The sequence below is a fragment of the Oncorhynchus nerka genome, linkage group LG28 (genome assembly GCF_034236695.1).
Source record: "Oncorhynchus nerka isolate Pitt River linkage group LG28, Oner_Uvic_2.0, whole genome shotgun sequence".
In the NCBI taxonomy this organism is placed as follows: domain Eukaryota; kingdom Metazoa; phylum Chordata; class Actinopteri; order Salmoniformes; family Salmonidae; genus Oncorhynchus; species Oncorhynchus nerka.
In genome coordinates this window covers 38,320,893-38,348,200 of record NC_088423.1, presented here as the reverse complement: position 1 = coordinate 38,348,200, position 27,308 = coordinate 38,320,893, and positions in this window count along the sequence as shown.

Here is a 27,308-nt window from a genome sequence, read left to right as displayed (position 1 = left end):
CCCTCAGGTGAACCTCCTGTAAAAAACAAAAATCAAACCCCACACCCTCCAAATAACTAAAAACCGCCCTCCTCTTAACAAAATCCCTTAAACCCCTTACATTTAAACTAACAAAAGTCAAATTAGACTCCATGACAAAATAAATACATGTAATACACTCAAATTCTAAACCCAGACAGAAAAAAACATAAAACAGGAGACTCACCCGATGCTCCCCTGCTCCATATCTACCGGTGAGAACACCATCCGTAATCCCGACATCCCCCTCTTCCTCCATCACACCCTCCCAGGATGCAGGAATAGTGTTTGGCTCCGGAGTGCCCTGCACCCTGGGTCTACCCCCACAATCCTCCCCCTCCCCAGTGTTGCAGCTGGTTTGGAAAAAAATTGGGGAGGCTGAGTCCCCAAACAAAAACTCCCCACCTCCTCTTGTACCCAGTCCTGAGTCTTGTTAGGTGTGTCCCCACCCAACAGAAGTTGAGGGCCTGGGGAAACCAGCAGCAACCCAGAGGTTTCTCCCGCCCCCATCACTCTCTTGGCCATCCCTTCCCCCTCACTGTCGGCCAATCGCCCCTCCTCTTCATTCTCTTCTTTGGTGATGGCGGCAGTGAAGAGATACCACCCTCCCCCCGCCAGCTCCTCCACCATACCCCTCATCTCTTCCACCATGGCACTTTCCCCCAGTCCACTTTCTCTTCCACCGTCTCCTTCTCCACCACTCCTCCCTCGCTTTCTTCTCTCTCATGCTCCTCCACTCGGTTGCCTTCTTCCGCCACTTTTCTGGTTCTCCTACTCCCGTGCCTTCCGTTTCCTTCTCTCTTCCATCCGCCGCTTCTGGCTCCTCCTCCTTCCTTGTGGCCTTCCCCTCTGGACCTGAACTCTGGTCATGAGGCGTGCTTCCTTCCCCTCCTCTTCTTCCCCCATCCCCCGCTCCTGCTCCCCCCCAGCCGCAGACACATATGACCTCTGACGGGCCGGGCACCCCCTCCACAGGTGTGCTGACGAGCCACACCCATGGCACGTCTTAGGCTTGTCACAATCCCTCGCCTCGTGATCCTCAGATGCACAAAATCTGCATTTTCTTGCACTGCATGAGGCGAATATGTGACCATAGGCCATACAGCGTCTGCAAAATGGGGGCTGACGTGCATAAAACAACGTCCCCCTGTCAGCCCCTATGGAGAACATAGCAGGAGGATGGAGGTAGCCACCATGTCCCTTTGGGTCCTCTCTGAGGAGGGCCTGGAAGCCTCTCCTCCCATTCCAAAACCCAAGGGAGTCTTTGAGGTGCCTAGCTGAGGAGACGTTATCCATGTATCTCCCCAGAAAAGCCCTCACCTCTTCGTCCTTAACGTAAGGGTTGTAAATGTTCACAGTTACAACCCTAAAGTTATTCTTCGCCAGGCTTGTTATTTCGTAGTGGCACATCGGCCTCTCACCTCCCACTGCTCTTGCCCTTCTCAGGATATCATCGTGTTTTCCTCTGTATATAGTGCAACGTCGTATGCTCCCTCCAACGAGTTGCCTTGGAAACAAAACACGTCCTTCACCGTCAGCTTTAGAATCCCCATCAATATTATCCTTCCAAAGGTTTCCCGTCCTAAAGGCTCAAACTCCTTTTCCTTCCAAGCAAACCGAATCGTGTTGGCCAGCCCAATCCCAGGGACCGACCGTGTTGATGTATTTAGCACCATCTCCGCAAGGAGAATGGCGCTCGTTCTCTTCTCTTCCAAAACAATTGAAAAATAAAAACCAAAGTGACTGAGCCTATCTGGTGAACACTACACAGAGACAGGAACAATCACCCACAAAACACTCAAAGAATATGGCTGCCTAAATATGGTTCCCAATCAGAGACAACGATACACACCTGCCTCTGATTGAGAACCACTCCAGACAGCCATAGACTTTGCAAGATAACCCCACTAAGCCACACACCCAACACCCCACAAAACCCCAAGACAAAACACACCACAATAAACCCATGTCACACCCTGGCCTGACCAAATAAATTAAGACAAACACAATATATTACAACCAGGGCGTGACAATAGGCATGTGGCTTTCTGTATTCATCTTTTAATCCAGTCATCTTTGTTTTCAGTTGAAACATCTTTCTATCATCGGTTTCTTACAAGTGCAAAGACATTGGCAACTTTGTATTTGTTGTCAACTTCGTTCCGAAGTTATCAGTGTTCACAGAAAGATGAATAGTCTAAACTTCTTGATTCGGTGTGTAGCGAAGATCGTTTGGGTATAAAGTGATGTGGAAGGGCAAAAATGCATCTAATGACACACTTTTAATCATTTAATGTACTGGATACACATGGTATACGCCATCCATCAAATTGCTTACTTGTAGGTTCCTTTTCAACAATGCAACAGCAATAAGAAATAAGAAAATACTAACTTAGCTGTTCAACGAGCGGTCTGAGTGTTTTCAACTGCACCTTTAGTAACAATGGTTTTTGGAAACAGCTCTGAGATTTAACGATTCTCCTACGAAGGTTCTAACGGTTCTTAAGATGCTTTTGGGAAACTGAGCCCAGATCAGGGTTGCTGACAGCTCATTGTTTCCCTAAAATAGTAGACATGGGAATTGAGAGTTTATGAGCTCCTGGGCTGGTCCAGACTTTTTTTAAATTCCACCTAATCAGGTCATCAAAAATGTCCAGGAGAATGTACATCAAAGAATGTACAACAACATTTCAAAAACTATAAACCCTAACTTTAATACAGAGTATTTCTGTCATCTCTCTCTAGTTTGTTTGAATTTTCAATTTACTGCCTGTCTGCATTTACAAAAAAAGATTAGATCAGACCAGATGTCTGGGTTTTGTAAAACACTGGTGCTTCTGAACTGAACCACCCTCAATTGACACCACTTCAAAAGCAAACCCTGGTAACGTGCTAGTCCCATAGGAGGTCTTAAGCTTTTCTATTCTCCACAGGTGAGCTTAGATCTACTCTGAGGGTTTTACACCTGCATCATACACTCTTAGAAAAAAGGGTTCCTAAAAGGTTATTTGGCTGTCCCCATAGGAGAAGCCAATTTGGTTCCAGGTAGAACCCTTTTGGGTTATTCAAAGGGTTCTCCTATTACCAATCTTTTTAGCTAACTTTCCACTCCTTAACCATTTTAAATGAGAACTTAGTGACATCCCAAGGATTTTGGATGGCACAGATCCATTAATGATAGAATGTTCATATTTGAAGAGGACAGAATGACCAGTCTCTAGCACATGACATGGAGTACAGGAAGTGGATTAGCTAAAGAGACTGGTACCCAGGCTATTCTCCTATGTGGACAGCCGAAGAGCCCTTTTAGGTTCTAGATAGCACCTATTTTGGCTTAGAGTGTCAGAGCTACAAAGTCGAACAACAGGCCCCAACCGGGGCTGCAGATAGCCTTAGTGTTGAACTAGTAACTGGAAGGTTGCAAGATGGAATCCCAGAGCTGACAAGGTTGAATTATGTCGTTCTGCCCCTGAACAAGGCAGTTAAACCACTGTTCCTAGGCCGTCATTGAAAATAAGAATTTGTTCTTAACTGACTTGCCTAGTTAAATAAAGGTTAAAAAATAAAAGTAACTGCTTCACAGTTACACCTCTGTCATACTGATAGAAGGTCTACATCATAGCCAAGTTGCAGGTGTCCAACAGTGCTTCACAAGTCTTTCCTGTTGAGACTCGTGAAACTGCTGGTGTAGAATAGTGTAGCGGGTAGCCTAGTGGTTAGAGCATTGGGCCAGTAACTGAAAGGTTGCTGGATTAAATCTCTGAGCTGACAAGTAAAAATCTGTCGTTCTGATTCCGAAACAAGGCAGTTAACCCACTGTTCCCCAGTATGCTGTCATTGAAAATAAGAATTTGTTCTTACCTGACTTGCCTACTTAAAGCTGGTCATGGCTCACACCATCATCCTGGACCCACTCCAATTTGCATACTGCACTCCACAGATGACACAATCTCTATTGCAAGCCACACTGCTCTCACACACCGGGATAAGAGGAACACCTATGTGGGAATGCTGTTCATTGACTACATCTCAGCATTCAACAACATAGTTCCCTCCAAGCTCATTACTAAGCTCAGGACCCTTGGACTCCCTCTACAACTGGATTCTGGACTTCCTGATGGGCTGCCCCCAGGTGGTGAGGGTAGGCAACAACACATACGCCACACTGACTTTCTACACAGGGCCCCTCAGGAGCGTAGTCCCCTCCTTTACTCCCTGTTTACCCACGACTGGTGGCCACGCATGACTCCACCATCATTAAGTTTGTTAATGATACGACGGTGGTAGGCCTGACTACTGATGACGATGAGACAGACTATAGGGAGTTCAGAGACCTGGCCATATGGTGCTAGGACAACAACCTCTCCCTCAATGTCAGCAAGACAAAGGTGATCGTGTACTACAGGAAACGGAGGGCCAAGCATGCCCCAATCCACATCGACCATGGAGCGGGTCGAGAGCATCAAATTGGTAGGTGTCCAAACCACAAAGGAATTAACATGGTTCAAACACACCCACAAAGTCGTGAAAAAGGCATGACAACGCCTCTTCCCCTTCAGAAGGCTGAAAAGACTTGGCATGGGTCCTCAGATCCTCAAAATGTTATACAGCTGCACCATTGAGAGCATCTTGACTGGCTGCATCACCGCTTGGTATGGCTTTGAATCCGACCGCAAGGCACTACAAAGGGTAGTGCTTATGGCCCAATACTTAACTGGGGCCGAGCTCCCTGCCATCCAGTACCTCTATACCAGGCAGCATCAGAGGAAGACCCTAAAAATTGTTAAAGACTCCAGCCACCTGTCATAGACTGTTCTCTGGAACCAACAGCACCCTGAACAGCTTTTACCCAAAGACATTAGACTGCTAAATAGTTAACCAAATAGCTACCTGGACTATCTGCATTGCCCCCATTTTGTGCTAACTCTTTTGACTCATCACATACGCTGCTGCTACTGCTTATTATCTATCCTATTGCCTAGTATCACTTTACTCCTTCCTATATGTACATATCTACCTCAATTACCTTGTACCCCTGCACATCAACTCGGTATTGGTACCACATGTATATACAGTAGCCAAGTTATCGTTACTCATCATTCCTCATATTACTATTTTTCTATTTTCTTCTTTCTGCATTTTTGGGAACGGCCTAAAAATGTGCATTTCACTGATAGTTTACACCTGTTGTTTACGAATCATGTGACAAATAACATTTGATTTGATAAGCTAGCTACAATAGTACACCATTCCACTTGAAGAGGAGATGCTCTACTACACTACACTACCATCAAAACCCACAGAGAATGTTAAGTGTTAGTTCTCTCCTTCTAGAGGTATTCAGTTATGCCCAAATATACTTATTTTAAAGTTGTATCCTGGGTGAATGCTGGTATTGTCAGATTACAACAGCTCAGACTTCTCAGTTCAGCCTAAAAAAACTGCCAAAGCATCAAATCTGAACCTTCCTCCACATGCACAAATCCCTAGGTTTCTGTAAACAATGATAACCTTTGGATTTGCAAACTTATGCTTGTGGATATTGTTCCTTGAAAGCTATTGTGGTGCAAGTTTAATTAGACAACACTTTTATTGAATTTCAATCAATCTGCTAGCATTTAATAGTTTAAATGTAACACAACATGCTACTGTGGTAGGTTGCTATTTAAAGATAAAATGCAATGCACAGCAAAGTGATATTTGAAAGAAATGCTTTAACACACAAGGGAAATGAGTTATTTACAGACATCAGCGAAAGCTTGTATTTATTTTCTCATTACAAGTTTCCATGTATTCTGCCCTCTCAATAACCCTTTGATTCTGATAGATAGAAGAATACTAGATTGGATGTCTTTAGCCTCTCCTGCAATATGCTTAACACTTTGATACGCATAAACACAATTAACCCTCTGCCATCTACACCCCACATAAACAGTGTTTTCCTTCGGCTCTCCTCATTAGGCCTTAATTGACGTTGAGAACAAAATAGCTTGGTTTTATTAGAGGTTCCGACGAAAAGCTCTCTTCTTCTCAGCTTCAATTACGGCCTAACGAAGAGAGCACAAGGCAAACAGTGAGGAAAACAATGTTTATGTGGGGTGTGGATGGCAGATGGTTAGTTGTGTACGGCTTTTAAAGTCTAATCAACAATAGTGTCTGCGCAACGTAGTGGGTAATGGCATCAATAACATGAAGCATTAGTGCAAAAGAAGATGTTCCAAGTTTTGCCTGAGCATTAATTAACACGCACGTGACCATTACAGATTGGTGATGTACATACTTTAGCTAGAAACACTGAGCTTGAGTGATGTACTATATAATAATATACATTTATTATGAGTTTGATGTGAACTATTTCATGTTTAATGTAAATTCAAGTTTTCATCGTTGTCATAAACTGGTATGAAACATCATGTTAAGCGTTATGTTATATTCATTATAGCCATTACCCATTAGGACAGGTTGGAAGCATTGCTTTATTGGTTTACGTTATTATATCTGAATTCAAGTGTATCTGAATGTCTTTACACTTCAACAGTTATAATTACTTAATTAATATTCAGCGCCTCACGTTTTGCACACAGTTTAGTCATTGTCCTTCATGTGCAGTCATTTTGCAGTAGTCCCTAAAGACGCGTTGTTCTTGCCAGGACGCAAAGATAAACAAAATGGCAATGAGGCAGCTGTCATTACAATACCATTTTGTATTTCAACTGATGGACTTGAATAGTTAGACTTGATATCGAAATGGAGCAACAAAGGCCCATGCATCCTAGCCAATTGAGTATGAGGCAATTGACTCAAAGGTTGCAGTATCCATATCATCAATCCAGTATATGGCAGTATAGACAGCATGATGTTTATGTGATTTTAAAGAGAAAATAAAGCAGAAATAAAAGAGCTACAGATGTAGGATCTTAATTTGAGACAGTTTGCTATGGCAGGAAAATTATTTTGCAGCAAGAGGAAATGTGCATTATTGTGTGGATTATAAGTAATGGACATTTTGTAGAGGTTGATGCAATTTCCGTTAGAGCAAATCAAGTCTGACATTTCAAAGTGGAAATTACAAACTTTAGAAGCCTTTTTAAAACTTAAATACACCAGAAGTTTGTATTTCCTGCTTAGCAGGAAAATTCTCAGCAACAAAAGAGTGATCACTGTAAGATCCCACATCTGTATCACGAGCGCTAATCATAACATTATGAAATCTGCAGGACTCATCCACACCCGTGAGTAAGCCTCAATCCCATTCTCTCCCGCTCTTCGCTCATGTGGAAAGATATTCCGAAGAGGTGGACATCATGGGCTAGCATTGTAATAGAATACTGAGCACATAAAACATTGATTTAAACCAGTCCTAATGTAAGTATATGATAATGGCTCAGGGAATAGGTTGTTGGGTACAGGGCTGCATACTCTGTATTTATTTTATATGTTTAACCTTTATTTAACTTGGCAAGTCAGTTAACAACAAATTCTTATTTACAATGACGGCCTACCAAAAGGAAAATTACCTCCTGCGGGGACAGGGCTGGGATAAAAAAAATAAAAACATAAATGTAGGACAAAACACACATCATGACAAGAGAGACAACACAAAATTACATAAAGACAGACTTAAGACAACAACATAGCAAGGCAGCAACACATGACAACACAGCATGGTAGCAACAAAACATAACAACAACATGGTAGCAACACAACATGGTAGCAGCACAAAACATGGTGCAAACATTATTGGGCACAGACAACAGCACAAAGGGCAAGACGGTAGAGACAACAATACATTATGCAAAGCAGCCACAACTGTCAGTAAGAGTGTCCATGATTGAGTCTTTGAATTAAGAGATTGAGATAAAACTATCCAGTTTGAGTGTTTGTTGCAGCTCATTCTGGTTGTTAGCTGCAGTGAACTGAATAGATGAGCGACCCAGGGATGTGTGTGCTTTCAGGACCTTTAACAGAATGTGACTGAGACTGGCGTGAGGCCTATGAGGATTTAATAAATAAGCATCAACCAGTGGGTCTTGCGACAGGTATACAGAGATGACCAGTTTACAGGTGTATAGAGTGCAGTGATGTGTCCGTTAAGGAGCATTGTTGGCAAATCTGATGACCGAATGGTAAAGACCTTGGAGCCGCTCGAGAGCACCCCTACCTGCTGTAATAAGGTGGATGTAAGTCTCAGATGCATGTGCAATGGACATTTGATTAAAGCAGTTGTCGAATGCAGAGTTTAGTTCAGTCAGACAGAAACGCTATGGGGCACACCCTTCTCTGTCCTTGCGTGAAAAGAAAAAGCCAATAACTTGTTTGAAAGACTGTGACAAACTTTTTGTTTTGTGGAGTGGCAGGTCTTTTGATTTCGATCTGGTTGAGAATATAACAACGATACGACTACATCGAGTCAATGGGGATTTTATGACCACAAGTTTTAGTCCCAGACAAGGCCAAATATCTACCCTTGAATCAACCAATCAATTCTGTACTGTAAATGCAAACATTAGAAGTTTATAACGCCAAGAATACAACTACTGGAGTAAACAATGTTGTCATGGGATTGGGGCATTGAAGGACAGTTTTGAATCACTTTATTTGGATAGTCAATCCGGGTCGAAATGCTCCGTGTCCGAGCCAACAGCATTGCCTCTCTTTAAAACCCCCTAGAGTCTAAATTTGGAGTGCTAATCTAAAATATGGAAATGTTTTAAGATAGCTAAATGATCCATGGTATTACTATCTGATTTTGAATTGTAGGACACCTGTAGCTATATATATATGTATATATATATGTATGTGTGTATGTGTCACGACTTCCGCTGAAGTTGGTGCCTCTCCTTGTTCGGGCGGCGTTCGGCTCTCATCGTCACCGGCTTTCTAGCTGCCACCGATCCATGTTTCTGTTTTCCATTTGTTATGTCTTGAGTGTACACTCCTAGTTCCCATTAAGTTATTATTATTTACCTATTTAACCCTCTGGTTCCCAGTATGTGTTGTGCGTGATTGTTCCTGTTATGTGTTAGTCTTGCGTGTTAGGGTTTGTTATCCCTACGTGGATTTATTGTATTGTTTATTTTCCCAGAGTAAAGTACGATATTTTTGGGATGGAAACTTGACAGCTAGAGGTGGTGTCCTTCCTAAGTTACAGTATTTGGTTCATACAGTTTTTAATTACATCACAAAATGAAAAGCAACATTATTATTCTTTAGGTCCCCACTGACCATTTCCCATATTCTTTATGTTAGATATATTGTTCCAGTGTTCACTTTTTGGATGCAAGAGTTTTGGGCTGGTAAACCTCTCTCTAGACAAAGACATTCCCATCCCAATACTAGAGAGCCAGGGAGTCCTCTGCTGCATAAAATGTACGACCAGTGTGTGGAGATGTCAAAAAACTCCACCATTCCCTCCTCCCCACTTTGCAGGTGGGAGAGGGTTTGGTGATTGTCAGCCCTTGCCAAGCTGATCTGACCCATTGTGATCCTCATGTGTAGTCATGACAACACAATCTTGTCTCAGAGCTCTACTCCTTCGACCTCATTGCTTGGTTTTTGCTCTGACAATATATAGCCTTATATAGATAGGTGTGTGCCTTTCCAAATCATGTCCAATCAATTGAATATACCACAGGTGGACTCCATTTCAGATGTAGAAACATCTCACGGATGATTAATGGAAAGAAGGTGTCACGGTTCATGAATCCACTGCCTCCTTTTCTCTCTCTCTCTCTCTCTCTCTCTCTCTCTCTCTCTCTCTCTCTCTCTCTCTCTCTCTCTCTCGTGTTTGTGTGGGCGTGGTTCCCAATCTCGGCCTGATTGTCTGCGCCAGCTGGAATCACTTATCTTCCCTTTATATGTTCTGTAACCAGTGTTTCTTGTTGTCAGATCGTGTTACTTCCCTGAGGTTGTGTCGTGTGTCCGTACTCATCTCTCGCCGCCCTTGTGTGGATTATCTGCTGTGCTCCTTCCTACCCATCCGGACACTCTCCCCTGGGTTTCTCAGCACGCTCACATAGGAGGATGTGCCCTAGTCCCTGGGTCGGATTCCGTCTGAGTACAGTCTGTTTGTCCTGTTGCTGCTGTAACCTATATTCATTAAACCATCGTTGCTTGCATCTTGCATCCGCCTCTGTATTGTTACAGAACGATCTGACCAGACCATGGATGCAGCGAGTTCAACGAGTCTGACCGAATTCATTTCCCGTAGTATCACGAGAATGGATCAACAAGAGGAGAACATCTCCAGCACAGGTCGGGAAGTACAAGCCATTGCGACGCAGGTATCCCAGCTGACCCAACAATTACAACATCTGAGGGGTCTCGCTGCGCCACCTACACCGGCAGTTCAACCCGCCCCGCCAGAGCCGGATTCCCAGCTAGAGCCACGGCTACCGACACCAGAGGGTTATTCAGGTGATCCTGACTATTGCAGAGCTTTTCTTACGAGATGTTCCATGCATTTCGTTGCAGCCACGGACCTTCAACCGTGAACAGTCTAAGGTAGCATTCGTACTCACACTGCTATCAGGCAAAGCGGCTCTTTGGGAACGGCGGTGTGGGCGAACCAGGACCCATGCTGCACCTCTTTCCAGACACTCTCTGAGGAGATGAGAAGGGTCTTCGATCGGGCCGTGGCGGGTAGGGAGGCGGCCAGACTACTCGCTGACCTTCACCAAGGAGACCGTTCAGTATCGGAATACTCCATCCAATTCCGCACTCTGGCCGCAGAGTGTCAGTGGAACGAGGAGGCGCAGTGGGACATGTTCCTGCATGGGCTGGAGGACCGGATCAGAAGGAGATTTATGTTCTGGACCTTCCCAGGAGTTTAAATGGACTAGTGGAACTAGCCTTGAGGGTCGACGCTCGTCTGAGTCGTGTTGGCCGCCGAGCATGCCCTAACAGACCGTATAACGACACGGAGGGCTGGCATGCCAGCGGCGGGAACACGGCCAGTTCAACCTCCGCTCACGAACCCATGCAGCTGGGGAGAGCTCGCCTCCCGGGAAGAGAGGGAGAGGCGGAGATCCCAAGGACTCTGTCTCTACTGTGGTAGAGCGGGCCACTTTATCCACTCCTGCCCGGTAAAAGATTAGGCCCGGTAGTAAGAATGAGGCTACTATCGGGTGGTGTCACCACAGAGAAGACCTCATCATCTACTCTCCTCCCGGTAAGACTAAGATGGGCCAACCACACGCACGACACCCAAGCCTTACTGGACTCAGGAGCAGAGGGTAATTTCATGGACTTCAAGCTCGCTCACAAACTCCAGATTCCTATCACCTCACTCACGCACAAGATATCCGTCAACGCTCTCAATGGTCAAGAACTACCCAACATTTCTCACACCACTGAACCTATCACACTCATCACTTCTGCAATCACACTGAGACACTATCATTTCTACTTATGGACTCACCCCTTGCACCATTAGTTCTCGGCCACCCTTGGCTCACCCAACACAACCCCAGAGTTGACTGGGGTCATAATTCTATATCCATGTGGAGTAACAAATGTCTTGAGTCCTGTTTAGTGTCTGCTTGTTCGTCTGTGTCTGATTCTGTGTTTCTAGAGGAGGCGGTGGATTTGTCTAACGTGCCCGTTGAATACCTCGACCTGAAGGAGGTGTTCAGTAAGTCCCGTGCTGCTTCTCTTCCTCCGCATCGTCCCTATGACTGTGCAATAGAATTATTGCCAGGTGAGTCTCCGCCTAAAGGCAAGTTATATTCACTCTCTGTTCCTGAGAGGAGGCTATGGAGAGATACATCTCTGGTTCTCTGGCATCTGGATTCATTCGTCCTTCCTCTTCTCCAGCGGGGCGGGGTTCTTCTTTGTGGAGAAGAAGGACGGATCTCTGCGTCCTTGCATTGATTACCGTGGGTTGAATAACATCACAGTGAAAAATACCTATCCCTTACCGTTGATGTCCTCAGCCTTTGAAAGGTTACAGGGAGCATCCGTATTCACTAAGTTGGATTTACGTAATGCATATCATTTGGTTCGCATAAGGGGGGACGAATGGAAGACCGCGTTTAACACCCCCAGAGGGCACTTCGAATATTTGGTCATGCCTTTTGGGCTATCCAACTCCCAGCGGTTTTCCAGGCACTCGTAAATGACGTGCTGAGAGATATGATTGATCAGTTCATATATGTTTACCTGGATGACATACTGATTTTTCTTCTTCTCTCCGGGAACACGTTCAGCACGTCAGACGAGTGCTTCAGAGGTTATTGGAGAATGGACTTTTTGTCAAGGCGGAGAAATGCATTTTTCATGCACAATCCGTTCCATTCCTAGGTTACATCGTCTCGACTGAAGGTATTCGCATGGATCCTGACAAGGTTAAGGCTGTGGTGGATTGGCCAAGCCCAGATTCCCGTAAGGCCCTACAGAGGTTTCTGGGATTCGCCAATTTCTACCGGCGTTTCGTTCGCAACTTTAGCCAGATAGTCGCTCCTCTTACCGCCTTAACCTCCCCAGAGTGACGTTCAGGTGGTCCGATACAGCCGAGGCTGCATTCGCCAAACTCAAGAGCCGCTTTGTTTGGCTCCCATCCTCATAGCTCCCGATCCCTCGCGTCAGTTCGTGGTGGAGGTGGACGCTTCAGAGGTGGGGGTAGGTGCGGTACTTTCCCAACGTTCCTCTTCTGACGACAAGATGCACCCTTGCGCGTTCCTTTCCCATCGGTTATCACCTGGAACGCAACTTCGACATTGGCAACAGAGAGTTGTTGGCAGTGAAGTTAGCACTGGAGGAGTGGCGCCATTGGTTAGAGGGTTCGGGGTACCTTTTATAGTTTGGACCGATCACAAAAATTTGGAATATATCAGAACCGCAAGCGACTCAACTCCAGGCAGGCGCGGTGGGCACTCTTTCGGACGTTTTGACTTCTCTCTCGTATCGCCCGGGTTCCAAGAATGTCAAACCCGATTCCCTTCTCGCATTTTTGACCATTCCGAACGCCCATCCACTCCCGAGTGCATCCTACCCGGGACCCTAGTGGTCTCCACACTCACATGGGAGGTTGAATCGAGGGTCAAAACGGCCTTAGAAGGAAAACGCCTCCGCCCGGTTGCCCGCCCTAATCGGTTGTTTGTGCCGGAGGGTGTCGGTCCGATGTTATTCGGTGGGGGCATTGCTCCAACGTAGCGTGTCATCCAGGAGTCAGTCGCACTAGCTTTTTGGTTAAGCAACGCTTTTGGTGGCCACTGATGGCTCGTGACATTCACAGTTTTGTCTTGGCTTGCTCGGTTTGTGCCACTGGGAAGACTTCTAATCGACCCCCAGATGGGTTACTCCAACCGCTGTCGGTCCCTTCGAGACCCTGGTCCCACATCGCGCTAGATTTTGTTACCGCCCTCCCGCCCTCCCAGGGCAAGACTGTTGTTTTGACCGTGGTGGACCGGTTCTCGAAGGCGGCTCATTTTATTCCCTTGCCTAAATTACCATCTGCCAAGGAGACAGCGGTAACTGTCGTGGATCACGTCTTTCGCTTACATGGTCTGCCGATGGACGTAGTTTCTGACAGGGGGCCCCAATTTGTGTCCAAGTTTTGGCAAGAGTTTTGTAGGTTACTGGGAGCGAGTGTCAGCCTGTCTTCAGGGTTTCATCCCCAGAGCAACGGTCAGCGGAGAGGGCCAACCAAGATTTGGAGAGAGTGTTGCGATGTTTGGTTTCTAAGAATCCCTCTTCCTGGAGTCAACAACTCTCTATGGTTGAGTACGCTCACAATTCGTTGCCAGTGGCAGCCACGGGTCTCTCTCCGTTTGAGTGTAGTTTAGGTTACCAGCCACCTATCTTTCCCAGTACGGAGTCCGAGGTGTCTGTTCCCTCCGCTCACGCTTTCATCCAGAGGTGCCGTCACGCATGGAGCAGAGCCCGTGAGACTCTTCTCGGGTGGGGGCGCGCACCAAGACTAAGGCCGATCGCCACCGGTCGAAGCCTCCGGTATACGTCGTTGGCCAAAGAGTGTGGCTTTCTACTAAGAACATTCCACTCCGATCCGTTTGAACAAGCTTGCCCCCAAATTTATCGGCCCGTTCAAAGTCACCAGGATCATTAGTCCGGTGGCGGTCCGGCTCCAGCTTCCTCCGGCGTATAGGAGAATTCATCCTACCTTTCATGTGTCTAAAATAAAACCTGTGTTTCAGGCACGCATTAACCCACCGGTCCCGGTTCCCGCCGCCACGACTTGTTGATGGGGAACCCACCTTTTCTGTCAATCGTATTTTGGACTCTAGAAGGAGGGGACGCGGATTCCAGTACCTGGTGGACTGGGAGGGTTACGGCCCGGAGGAGAGAAGTTGGGTACCTGCTAGGGACATTCTGGATCACTCCCTTATCGATGATTTCAATCGACAGGTAAATTCGCCTGGGAACGCCAAGAGGCGTTCCTAGGGGGGGGTATTGTCACGGTTCATGAATCCACTGCCTCCTTTTCTCTCTCTCTCTCTCTCTCTCTCTCTCTCGTGTTTGTGTGGGCGTGGTTCCCAATCTCGGCCTGATTGTCTGCGCCAGCTGGAATCACTTATCTTCCCTTTATATGTTCTGTAACCAGTGTTTCTTGTTGTCAGATCGCGTTACTTCCCTGAGGTTGTGTCGTGTGTCCGTACTCATCTCTCGCCGCCCTTGTGTGGATTATCTGCTGTGCTCCTTCCTACCCATCCGGACACTCTCCCCTGGGTTTCTCAGCACGCTCACATAGGAGGATGTGCCCTAGTCCCTGGGTCGGATTCCGTCTGAGTACAGTCTGTCTGTCCTGTTGCTGCTGTAACCTATATTCATTAAACCATCGTTGCTTGCATCTTGCATCCGCCTCTGTATTGTTACAGAAGGATGCACCTGAGCAAAAAATATTGTCTCATAGAAAAGGGTCTGAATTCGTGTGTAAATAAGGCATTTCTATTTTAAACTTTTTATACATTTACAAAAATGTCTAAATCCTGTTTTTGCTTCGTCATTATTGGGTATTGTGTGTAGATTGCTGAGGAAAGTGTTTTATTAAATCAATTTTAGAATCAGGCTGTAACTTATCAAAATGTGGACAAAGTCAAGGGGTCTGCCATATGTCGATAACATACCTACGTTTGTCACTGGTATGGGCTAGTAAATATCATAAACCTAGCCAGCTAGACACTGATAGTCGCAAACTATAACCAGGGAGAGAGGGAGGAGATAATTCACTTTCTATTTCATTTGCTGCTGGCTTGCTAATGTTCACTCAAATAAGTTTTCCACATGTAATTGATTAAATTAAATTGATATTCTATAAAGGTTTACCTGTGTCAATATGTTGTGAATATTGTCGAAAAATCGCCACAGCCAGTTTCCATACTAAAAAGGAAGTGCCACCTGGTGCGCACCAGTTTACCTTGTACAGAAGACTACAGGCAATCAGTTCCTCCACCTTGTGAGTCATAGAAATGATGATCTTGCGTTCAGGGCCTTCCGTCAGTCTTTGTGGTTTTCAAGTTAGAACCAATGTACTGTATATTAGTTACTATACAGCACCAACTACATAAATGTCTGATAGGGTCCATCATCTGCTACCTGGACATTAATTGTCTGTTTTCTGACTAAGCCACACCATGGAATGCCTGTGTAGCTCGGCTCTCTCGCTCCTATAAACAGATCTCCCAATCAGCCTGAAGCCCAGATAAAATTGACTAGATTTAATGATTGGAACAATGCAAAGTCAAGCAGGAGGAAAGGAGGAATATCCCTCTCTTCTTCTCTCTTCAACTCATTGATCTGCCAAGGGCTGGCTAGTGAGTGTATGTTTTCTTCAAATGAGTAATCCTTGGAGATGACTGTCAGTTTTTAACTGTTCATGGTCGGATTCCCACGGGGACTGTTTGAGCCTTGGAGGCCACTGCAGACACTGACTGTAAAGGGATCTCATTTAGCTGGTTACAGGGAACATGGAAAATGTATTTGCACATTATAAGGGGAAGTTAGGGAGCGAGAGGACTCTGTTGAGGTTCAGTAGCCAACGTTATTGTGTTTCTTCTACTTGTTTTGGCAGCTAATTTTCCGCTCTTCAAAGGCTCGGAGTATGCAGAGTATGCTGTCAAGTGCATCTCTCAGATGTACATCCCTAGGTGAAATAATTATAATTCTATCTAAATTATTCATTTTTCCTATGTTGTTAAAAAGATGGGGACCAGAGCAAATAAAAAGTGTATTTTAATGAATACATTTTTTAAGTCATGGTAACAGACTAGAGGCCAGTAACCGAAAGGTCGCTGGTTCGAATCCCCAATCCGACTAGGTGAAAAATCTGTCTGTTCCCTTGAGCAAGGCACTTAACACTCCTGAATAGAGTGTCTGGTAAATTATTAAAAAGTGGATGTGTATAATTTGAGGCGGTGTTTGTCGGAAACATGGAATGAAATGCAATTTTCATGAAATTGTGTTTTTAATTTAAAGGAGTTGTTCATTATTTTACAACATGATATTATATGTTTACAAAACGTAGCTAAATATAGCCACCACTAGCTAAAAACCAATGGTAGTTATAGGGGCATGTGAACATTTTTTTGTATTTTTTATGGCCAAATCACCTTTAAGTAATATCAAACCAAATAAGGAGTTGATTTGAGTTGATTCTACATTTTTTGGGTCACAGGGGATCACATGCCCCATAATTTCCATAGATGTTTTGCTAGTCTCACAGTCTTCTGTGATCTGTATAAAGTGTAATATTGAGATGCAAACTCAAAATTGAATACATTTCAACTCTCTATCTGACATGGTACAGTTACCTTATTTTTTAAGGCCATGACTATCTGTGTGAGGTGTACTGTATACTTTTGTTTCAAAGTAGATTTGTTTAAGACTACCAAGAAACATTCTGTGTGACCCTGATTTAGCCCACTGCAGTGTTAATAAAGAACACTTTATCCTGGGCCATAGCCTACTTTCAGGGTGAGGTACCATCTAACATCATGTTGTAAAATAGTGAACAACTCCTTTAAGTTATTATTATTAGATTTTTTTAAACATATTTTATAATGTTTATTATTACATTTTGTTTAAACGTCATTTATAATGTTTAGTAAATAGTTTATTCATCATTTATAAATAATTACTCCCACTTTGTTAACGTTAGTAGGCTAGATATTCACACATTCATAAACAGCTTTTACAGTATTTAATAATGTGACTTGTTTCAGGAAACAAGGTGTATGTCACGCGTCACTACTTCACAGACGAGGCATTTGAACTTAGCAAAAATGTGTTTTCTTGGAATAAATGCCTTCTGGAACATGTGAACTTTCATGTGCCTTAATAATAAACTTGTATCCCATCTTGAAATAAAAAATATAATTGTTAAATTACGAGCCTAGTTAGTTTAGCCATGGAATCTTCAAAAAGTATGAATTATAATACAGGTTACCGAAATTCTATGAAGAGTGAAATTGTAGGAAAGTGAGAGAAAGTTAAAGTGAGGGAGAGAGAGAGGGGGGAAAGGCAGTAGACAGACTGAGAGACCTACAAATGGTAAGTGGAGAAATATGATCATTTTACAGATACAAACATTTTGATTAAATATACAAATACACAAATTATAATTTGTGTGGTGTTGTTTTTTCCAGGTTTAACCTGAAATAGTCATCATGCAATCTGATTCTTTGCAATTCCCAGACATTTTATACATAATGAATCTTTCATTTCCCTGCCTGTCTGTGAACAGTTAACGATGCCAGGCACTGCCAACATTTATAAGTGCTTATAAGTGCTTCAAAATAGATTGCAATGGAGTTGAAATGCTCTCATTTGTTTCTCCGTGGCTATCAAAGCTCTTACCTGCTCAATCCCACAATGATTGGGATGGACCTTAAAGTCATTCACTTGGCATGGACATTAGAGTTAAAAAAGTAAGTGCTAGTCCCGACTTTGACAAAGACAATATAAAAAGGGAAGTTTAATGAGAAGACTGGCAGATAGGGTAATCCATCCTGGTCTTCCAGAGGGAAAGGTTAATAGCTTAAGTGTTCGGAGCTCTTAACAGAAGAAAAAGCGACCTGCCACTTACTGTCTGGGACAGCCTAATGGCTAACTTAATTTTCCATCTGCGGATCAGGACAGGTTTGGTTCACCTCCCAGTGATGTGGGCCATGAGGACAGCAACAGACTAGAGTCAGTGGGAAGCCAGACCATGATTAGACCCGTATATAGAAGGCAGCATTTCATATCCCTCGTCTTCATACTTCTGTCATCCAATTATAATTTTTGTATGCAGAAGCAGAATATGCATTGTAAAATTTGTCCTCTGGTTTTCCATCCACACCCAAAGGGATTTCCAGGAGGGTAACCTTTTAAACCTTAGTGGTGGAAACAGACAGTGAAAATGCTGATTTAAGGTCTCTGTGTGTGTGTGTGTGTGTGTGTGTGTGTGTGTGTGTGTGTGTGTGTGTGTGTGTGTGTGTGCGTGTGTGTGTGTGTGTGTGTGTGTGTGTGTGTGTGTGTGTGTGTGTGTGACGCAGCAAATGTCTTGTCCTGTCATGGCAGCCAGCGGCCATTTGACTCAAACCTGACAGATGTGTCCCTCTGTAAGCACAGCAAAGACACTAACAAATAGCTCTCTGTTGAATTTAGATACAGTAGTTGTGAATTGTACTTTAAAAGGTGCAAATAAATGTCACTGTAGTGGTACCCTGTAAGTTACCCCCGTTCGTACCTTAAAAGAGCCAATAGTGTACCTTAGGGGACAAGATATTACATTTCTTACATATAGTCCACAGGTACAAATGTGTAACTTTAGAAAAAATACACATTTGCATTTTTAGGGTACCACTACAGTGAAAAAGTAATTTGTTCCTTTTAAGTGGCAAAAATGGACCTCTTCTCCATACCAACCAAGTCCCTCATGTTTACACACCTCTCCACCATTGCACTCCTGACACCAGTGTAGCGAATTCGGGGGTAGCCCGACTGGGACTCGAGCATGGGTCCAGTGACTGTCAAGGACTTGACAAGGATCCTCAGTGTTGAGTTATAGACGCTTTAATATTAGTTATAGGTATTTATTGGCACATGCTTTTATTTAATCATTGATAAAGACTTCAGAACTGTCAGAGGACATGCTCAAACTAATTCCTATTCAATTCCAGCAGGAGTATCCAACAGTTAGAATTGTTTATCACCCGCAACCTGAATGACTGTCAGGGTTAAGAACATTGATAAATGTCACGCCCTGACCTTAGAGATCCCTGGTTATTCTCTATATTTTGGTTAGGTCAGGGTGTGACTAGGGTGGGTACTCTAGTTTTTGTATATCTATGTTTTCTTTTTCTTTGTTGGCCTAGTATGGTTCCCAATCAGAGGCAGCTGTCTATTGTTGTCTCTGATTGGGGATCATACTTTGGCAACCATTTCAGTAACAGATGCCATAAATCTAACTCAATTATTGAATTAGTTTAGAAAAATGTATGTTATTTATCTTTATGTAGCATAATCAATCAATGTACATGCTAAACTAAGATATTAAAAACAATAATTTAAAAATATTGACCTGCAGTAGAGCATGCTAGGAAATATGAAATACTCCTGAATCAATACTAGAAATGTTACACTGAAAAACCAAATACTAGTTAACACTGGCCAATTTGCAGTGTACAGCCTACCTTATGGTACACATTTGCTTTTTCTGGGTACCACTACAATGAGAACGCCCCTTATTTCCCTCTAAGTGGCAAAAATGCATTGTTGTAACTATACATATGTACTGGAGCTTTCTTCATACATTTTGTAGATTTTCTGATAAGCAAAGGTACTGATCAGTAACATCAAGAATCATTAGTGCACACATGAAGGTACACAAAATATGTTTGTACCCTGGGAAACAAATATACCTTCACCATACCCTTATGTTGAAAGTGAGAGTGTGATGTTTGTACCTTTTTTATATTCAAACTATTAGATAAAGAAAATGTACACTGTAAAAAAATCCTGTTGTTTTTACGGAACGTGACCAGCTGTAACGCTTGTCGTCTGGAGAAAGAGAGGAGGACCAATGCGGAGAGTGGTAAGTGTCCATTATTTTAATAAAACAACTGAACACTGAACAAAACAACAAAAACGACAACGAACAGTCCTGTAAGGTGACGAAAAACACTAAACAGAAAATAATCACCCACAACTAAAATGGGGAAAACAGGCTACCTAAGTATGATTCTCAATCAGAGACAACGATCGACAGCTGCCTCTGATTGAGAACCATACCAGGCCAAAAACAGAAATATAACATAGACAAAACAACATAGACTGCCCACCCCAACTCACGCCCTGACCAAACTAACACAAAGACAAAATAAAGGAACTAAGGTCAGAACGTGACACTAGCTGTAAAAAAAAAGATACAGTATGTTACCGTTAATTCCAAATAAACTTTGGTTTAACAGAACATTACTGTAAAGTTTACCAAAAAAACTAACAATATTTTTTATACAGTGTACCATTATACTGGATTATCCACACATCAGTGGGAGTCTTGCCTTTTAAGCATATTGTCACGACTTCCGCCGAGGTTGGCTCTCCTACCCGTTCGGGCGGTGCTCGGCGGTCGTCGTCACCGTCCTACTAGCCACTACCGATCCCTTTTCGTTTATCTGTTGGTTTTGTCTGATTGGTTTCACCTGTGTGTTGTTTAGTTAATTAGTGTCTGTATATATTGTAGGTTGTCCCACCCTTGTTTTGTGCGGGATTGTTTATGTTGTCATTATTTTCGTCTATCGGTGTTTTTGTGTTTCTTATTCTCCGGTTAGTCTGTTATCCTGTGTTGGAAAATTTCACCCTGTGTGTGTTTGGGTTCACCGTGTTTGTTTTGTTCAACGGAGAATAAACTTTATATCGCTATCTGCTCTCTGCGCCTGATTCCACCCACCTTGATTAGACGTGACACATATTCTATGACTGTCATTCATATTCCATTCACCCAGCTCAATGTAGCATGGATAGGTTTAGGATATTAACTACATGATAATCACATTTTCAGTATACCCATCATGAGGTTGCTACAACCTAGCCTATGAATGAGAGTTTACAACGCATGTGCACAGGTCGAGAGAAATTAGAGTAATCAAGGTGACAGACATTGACACGTGGTTAACATATGTTATAGCGAGTGTAGCGAAATGCTTGTGCTTCTAATTCCGACAGTGCAGTAATATCTAACAAGTAATCTTCCAACAATAAATTGGTTGAATTTTGGCCCAATCCATCTGGCAGAGCTGGTGTAACTGAGTTAGGTTTGTAAACCACCTTGCTCACACACACTTTTTCAGTTCAGCTCATACATTTTCTATAGGATTGAGGTCAGGACTTTGTAATGGCCACTCCAATACCTTGACTTTGTTGTCATTCAGCCATTTTGCCACAACTTTGGAAGTATGCTTGGGGTCATTGTCCATTTGGAAGACCCATTTGCGACCAAGCTTTAACTTCCTGACTGATGTCTTGAGAAGTTGCTTCAATATATCCACGTAATTTTCCTACCTCATGACACCATCTATTTTGTGAAGTACACCAGTCCCTCCTGCAGCAAAGCACCCCCACAACATGATGCTGCCACCCTCGTGCTTCCGTTCAGGATTGTGTTCTTCGGGTTCTTACCCCTTTTTCCTCCGATGACAACGATGGTCATTATGGCCAAACAGTTCTATTTTTGTTTCATCAGACCAGAGAAGTACGATCTTTGTCCCCATGTGCAGTTGCAAACAGTAGTCTGGCTTTTTTTATGGCGGCTTTGGAGCAGTGGCTTCTTCCTTGCTGAGCGGCCTGTCAGGTTATGTCGATATAGGACTAGTTTTTACTGTGGATATAGATACTTTTGTACCTGTTTCCTCCAGGATCTTCACAAGATCCTTTGCTGTTGTTCTGGGATTGATTTGCACTTTTCACACCAAAGTACGTTCATCTCTAGGAGACAGAATGTGTCTCATTCCTAAGCAGTTTGACGGCTGCGTGGTCCTATGGTGTTTATACTTGCGTACTATTGTTTGCACAGATGGATGTGGTACCTTCAGGCATTTGGAATCCCAGACTTGTGTAGGTCTACAATTTCTCTCAGTCTTGGCTGATTTCTATTGATTTTCCCATGATGTCAAGCAAAGAGGCACTGAGTTTGAAGGTAGGCCTTGAAATACATCCACAGGTACACCACCAATTAACTCAAATTATGTAAATTAGCCTACCAGAAGCTTCTAAAGCCATGACATCATTTTCAGGAGTTTTCCAAGCTGTTTAAAAGCACAGTCAACTTAGTGTATGTAAACTTCTTACCCAATGGAATTGTGATACAGTGAATTATAAGTGAAATAATCTGTCTGTAAACAATTGTTGGAAAAAATACTTGTGTCATGCACAAAGTAGATGTCCTAGCCGACTTGCCAAAACTATAGTTTGTTAAAAATAAATTTGTGGAGTGTATGAAAAATTAGTTTTAATGATTTCAACCTAAGTGTATGTAAACTTCCGACTTCAACTGTACACATAAATATAATGTGGCGTACAACAGGTCAGCCACCAGGGGGAGACTCGTCAATATGATGGCTCCATCTCCTTGACATGCCAGGTCTAACTACGACAGACTCAAACGGGAGATACTCAGCTGCTACGGGTATAGCCTGGCCCATCACGCTCAACTATTTCACGACTGGAGGTACGTAGCCGACGCATCACCCCAAGCCCAGATGAGCAACCTTCTGCGCATCACCAGGGGATGGCTCCTAACGGACGTATCCACCCTCTCCATCCTAGATAAAGTGGTTCTGAATCGCTTCCTACGGGCACTAACCCACGACATGAAGAGGGCAGCGAGTCTATGTGCGCCCCAGACCTTGGAGGGCCTCCTGGAAGCAGTGGAGATGCATCAGAACACTCAGGCCCTGATTAGTGGGAGCCGGGCCGAGTTGCCGACCCGTTCGAGGAGTCGGAAGGACAGCCCCACTGCTGTGTACCCCGAACCGGTAGTCGGCAGGGCCAAGGGACCGCAAACCCGTGGAGAGACGGCTGGGGTAGGGCCCACCTGCCACCGAAGACCCCAGGTACATGGAGACCAAAAAGGTGTTTTAGTGTTTCGCCCGGGGGCACACTGCCTGGAATTGCCCGGCTCGAGAGGAGTCAATGCCGTCAGCAAGCATCGGAGGCGAGGTGGGTCACGCAGTGAACTACGTTACCTCCTGTTGGGCACACCACGAATCAACTGCACCAATGGTCCCGGTGAAGGTTGACGGACACGACACTGAAGCTCTATTAGACTCCGGAAGTATGGTTACCCTCGTAACCACAAGCCTGCTGAACCAGGATACCGAATGTAGTAGGGAGATTAGAATTTCCTGTGTTCACGGGGACACAAAGCGGTATCCAACCGTATGGGCCAACATCGTGACGCCACAAGGGAACTGCCAGATGATGGTGGGTGCAGCTCCAGAGTTGCCGGTACCTCTCCTAGTGGGACAAGGTTGTCCGCTGATCGAGGCCCTGTGGTGGCACGATCAGAGGAAGAAGGTATGAGCCGGCCGAAGATGAGATCAAGGACGTCCCATCGCCTTTGCGGCCCGGAAGCAAACGGTTGATCAACCTGTATCTACGGGTCCGGAGTCGGAGGGGGTTCCGGAACCCGAACCCCCCGGGGAACCACGGGAGGAAGAGCCACCCAGCCACCCCCTCCTCGATTTCGAGGGGCCAGTCGAGACACTGAGGGGACAATTCGGGATGGCCCAGTGGGAGGATCCTAACTTTAAAGCCGCCGCAGCCCAAGTGATAGCGGTGGATGGACAGCTACTTCCGGGGGTGAGTGACTGGCGATACCCGCATTTCCAAATCAAGAATAACCTTTTTTATCAGGTGTCGCGCCAACAGGGGTAACTTCGAGAGGTATTGTTGCTGCGCCGACGGTACGTGGGAACCGTTCTTCAGCCGTCCCACACCCACCTGTTGGGGGCACACCGGGGAATGGAGAAGACCCGGGAACGCATCGCCGCCCGGTTCCACTGGCCCAGGATGAGGAGTGCCGTGGAAGATTACTGTCACAGCTGCCCGGAGTGTCAAATGACTGCCCCAAAGGCACACTTCCAACACCCACTGGTCCCCCTACCGATCATCGGGGTGCCCTTTGAACGCATTGACATGGACATAGTGGGACCCCTGGTAAAAACAGCACGAGGACACCGGTACATCATGGTAATAGTGGACTATGCTACCCGATATCCCGAGGCCATTCCCCTATGGGTGGCGGTATCCAAGGGAATCGCCCGGGAGCTGTTCCACCTCTTTAGCCGGGTGGGCAACCTGAACGAGATACAGACAGACCAAGGTACAGAGTTTATGTCCCACCTAATGAAAGATTTGTGTGCTCTCCTGCAGATCAAGCAGATCCGGACCTCTGTCTACCACCCGCAGACGGATGGGCTCGTCGAGCGGTTCAATAAAATGCTCAAACAAAAGCAGGACGGGAAGAATTGGGACCAGCTACTACCCCACCTAATGTTCTCAAACCAAGAAGTACCCCAGTTCTCCACTGGGTTTTCTCCTTTCGAACTCCTCTACGGGATGACAGGCATATGGCCAGTCGTGAGGGAACATATGGAGACGGCCCAACGTGCCCAAGCCAGGTCTACAATCTGGGAGCCCGGGCCCAAGAATTCCAGGTGGGAGACAGGGTGTTGGTCTTGATCCCCATGGCCGAAAGTAAGTTCCTGGCAACATGGCATGGGCCATACGAGGTGATCGAGAAGCTGAGACCTGTCAATTACTGCGTACAGCAGCCGGGGAGATGGAAACCCCAACAGATTTACCACGTGAACCTGTTGAAGAAGTGGCATGAGAGGACAGCCTTGGCCGTGTTATGGTCGGGACCCAGGACACCAACTGTACCAATGGTGGTCCCAAGCAATGAGGACCTCGCCCCAGCCCGGAAGCAAGAGCTCAGGGAGCTCATCATTCGAACATGGTATTGTTCTCCGAGAAGCCGGGCCGCACAACCCTCATTGAACACCACATCTGTACCCGGCCTGAGGAAACGGTACGAAAGAGGCCATATCGGATTCCGGAGAAACGAAGGAAGGCCGTGAAACAGGAATTGAAGGCTATGCTGAGCATGGGGTTCGTTGAAGAGTCTCACAGTGCATAGTGCAGCCCCATCGTGTTGGTGCCCAAACCGGAAGGTAGCCTGCGCTTCTGTAATGATTTCCAGGGTGTGAATGACATACGCTTGTTCGACGCCTACCTCATGCCGAGGGTGGACGAGCTCATCGACCAATTGGGAAAGGCCCGGTACATCAGCACCCTTGACCTAACCAAATGATATTGGCAGGTACCGTTGGCAGCCTTCTCCCAGGAGAAGATAGCGTTTTCAACACCAGACAGATTGTATCAGTACCGGATACTCCCGTTCTGTCTCCATGGAGCCATATTCCAGCGACTGATGAACAAAGTGCTTCAACCCCTCCAGCAGTATGCAGCGGCCAGTTCGCAGCGGCCAGAACGCAGCGGTTGGGAAGAGCACCTGACGCGCTCAGGCAAGCCGGGTTGACCGCGAACCCCAAGAAATACAAACTAGTGTTCGAGGAGGAGTACCTGGCGTATTTGATCGGACGGGGGCACGTCAAGCCACAGGAGAGGAAGGTTCACGTGGTGCGTGACTGGCCCGTTCCACGCACCAAAACACAGATCAAGTCCTTCCTGGGACTGGCAGGATTCTATACCTGGTTTATCCCCAACTTTGCGGCTATAGCTTTCCCCCTCACCGATCTAACCAGTACCCGCCTCCCGAAAACAGTGAAATGGACGGACGAGCCAGAAGCGGCGTTCAGCTGCCTGAAGGAAGCGCTGTGCTCTCATCTGATTCTCGTAACGCCCGTTTTCCAGGTTCCGATGGTGGTCCAGATGGATGCATGTGATACGGGACTAGGGGCCATTCTGTCCCAGATACACGATGGGGGGGAGCACCCCATCATGTACATCAGCTGAAAGCTGATACCTAGAGAAAAAAAGTACTCTATTGTTGAGAAAGAGTGTCTAGCAGGTGAAGTGGGCGCTAGACACTCTCAAGTGTTACCTGTTGGGTACCCACTTCACCCTGGTCACGGACCATGCTCCCCTGGTCTGGATGGCCAGGGGAAAGGACACAAACGATGGGGTCACCAGGTGGTTCTTGTCCCTTCAACGCTTCTCTTTTTCTGTTGTGCACAGGTCAGGGGCGAAGCATGGAAACTCGGATGCCCTATCGAGAAGGGAGACATACGTCGCACTGATGACAGTCCCCTCCCCGACAGAGCTAGGGGGGAGGGGGTACAGCAGGTCGGCCACCAGATGGGAAATCGTCGAGACCTGGTGACAGACGGAGTATACATCTGCTGGACGTGCCAGATCTAACTGGGGCTGATTGGGGGAGAGACTGGGGGAGGAAAGGACTCCCGTATAGTTGGGGACTGTACAAGAGGTAACAGGAGGGAGTTCAGTTTTTGATCCCCACAGGATACAGCAAGACCCGGAGTCCAGAAGACGGTATCCTGGAGAGGGTCCCTTGGGGGAGACCTATTCTTTTCTTTTGGACTTTTATTTTAATCAACACCTTTGAAACTGAGCTAATCCTATTCTGTCCGTGTTTGATCGGTGTAAACATTTTGACCCAACCCCCTGGTTGTCACAATATGGATGAGCGATGACCGAGCAGCATAGGCAAGATGCAATAGATGGTATAAAAATACAGTATATACATATGGGATGAGTAATTTCCAGGGTGTGAATGACATACGCTTGTTCGACGCCTACCTCATGCCGAGGGTGGACGAGCTCATCGACCAATTGGGAAAGGCCCGGTACATCAGCACCCTTGACCTAACCAAATGATATTGGCAGGTACCGTTGGCAGCCTTCTCCCAGGAGAAGATAGCGTTTTCAACACCAGACAGATTGTATCAGTACCGGATACTCCCGTTCTGTCTCCATGGAGCCATATTCCAGCGACTGATGAACAAAGTGCTTCAACCCCTCCAGCAGTATGCAGCGGCCAGTTCGCAGCGGCCAGAACGCAGCGGTTGGGAAGAGCACCTGACGCGCTCAGGCAAGCCGGGTTGACCGCGAACCCCAAGAAATACAATGCAAGATATGTTAACATTATTAAAGTGGCATTATTAAAGTGACTTGTGATCAATTTATTAAAGTGGCCAATGATTTAATCAGCAGTATATAATCAGTATATAATCAGCAGCCTCTCTGTGTTAGTGATGGCTGTTTACCAGTCTGATGGCCTTGAGATAGAAGCTATTTTTCAGTCCCTC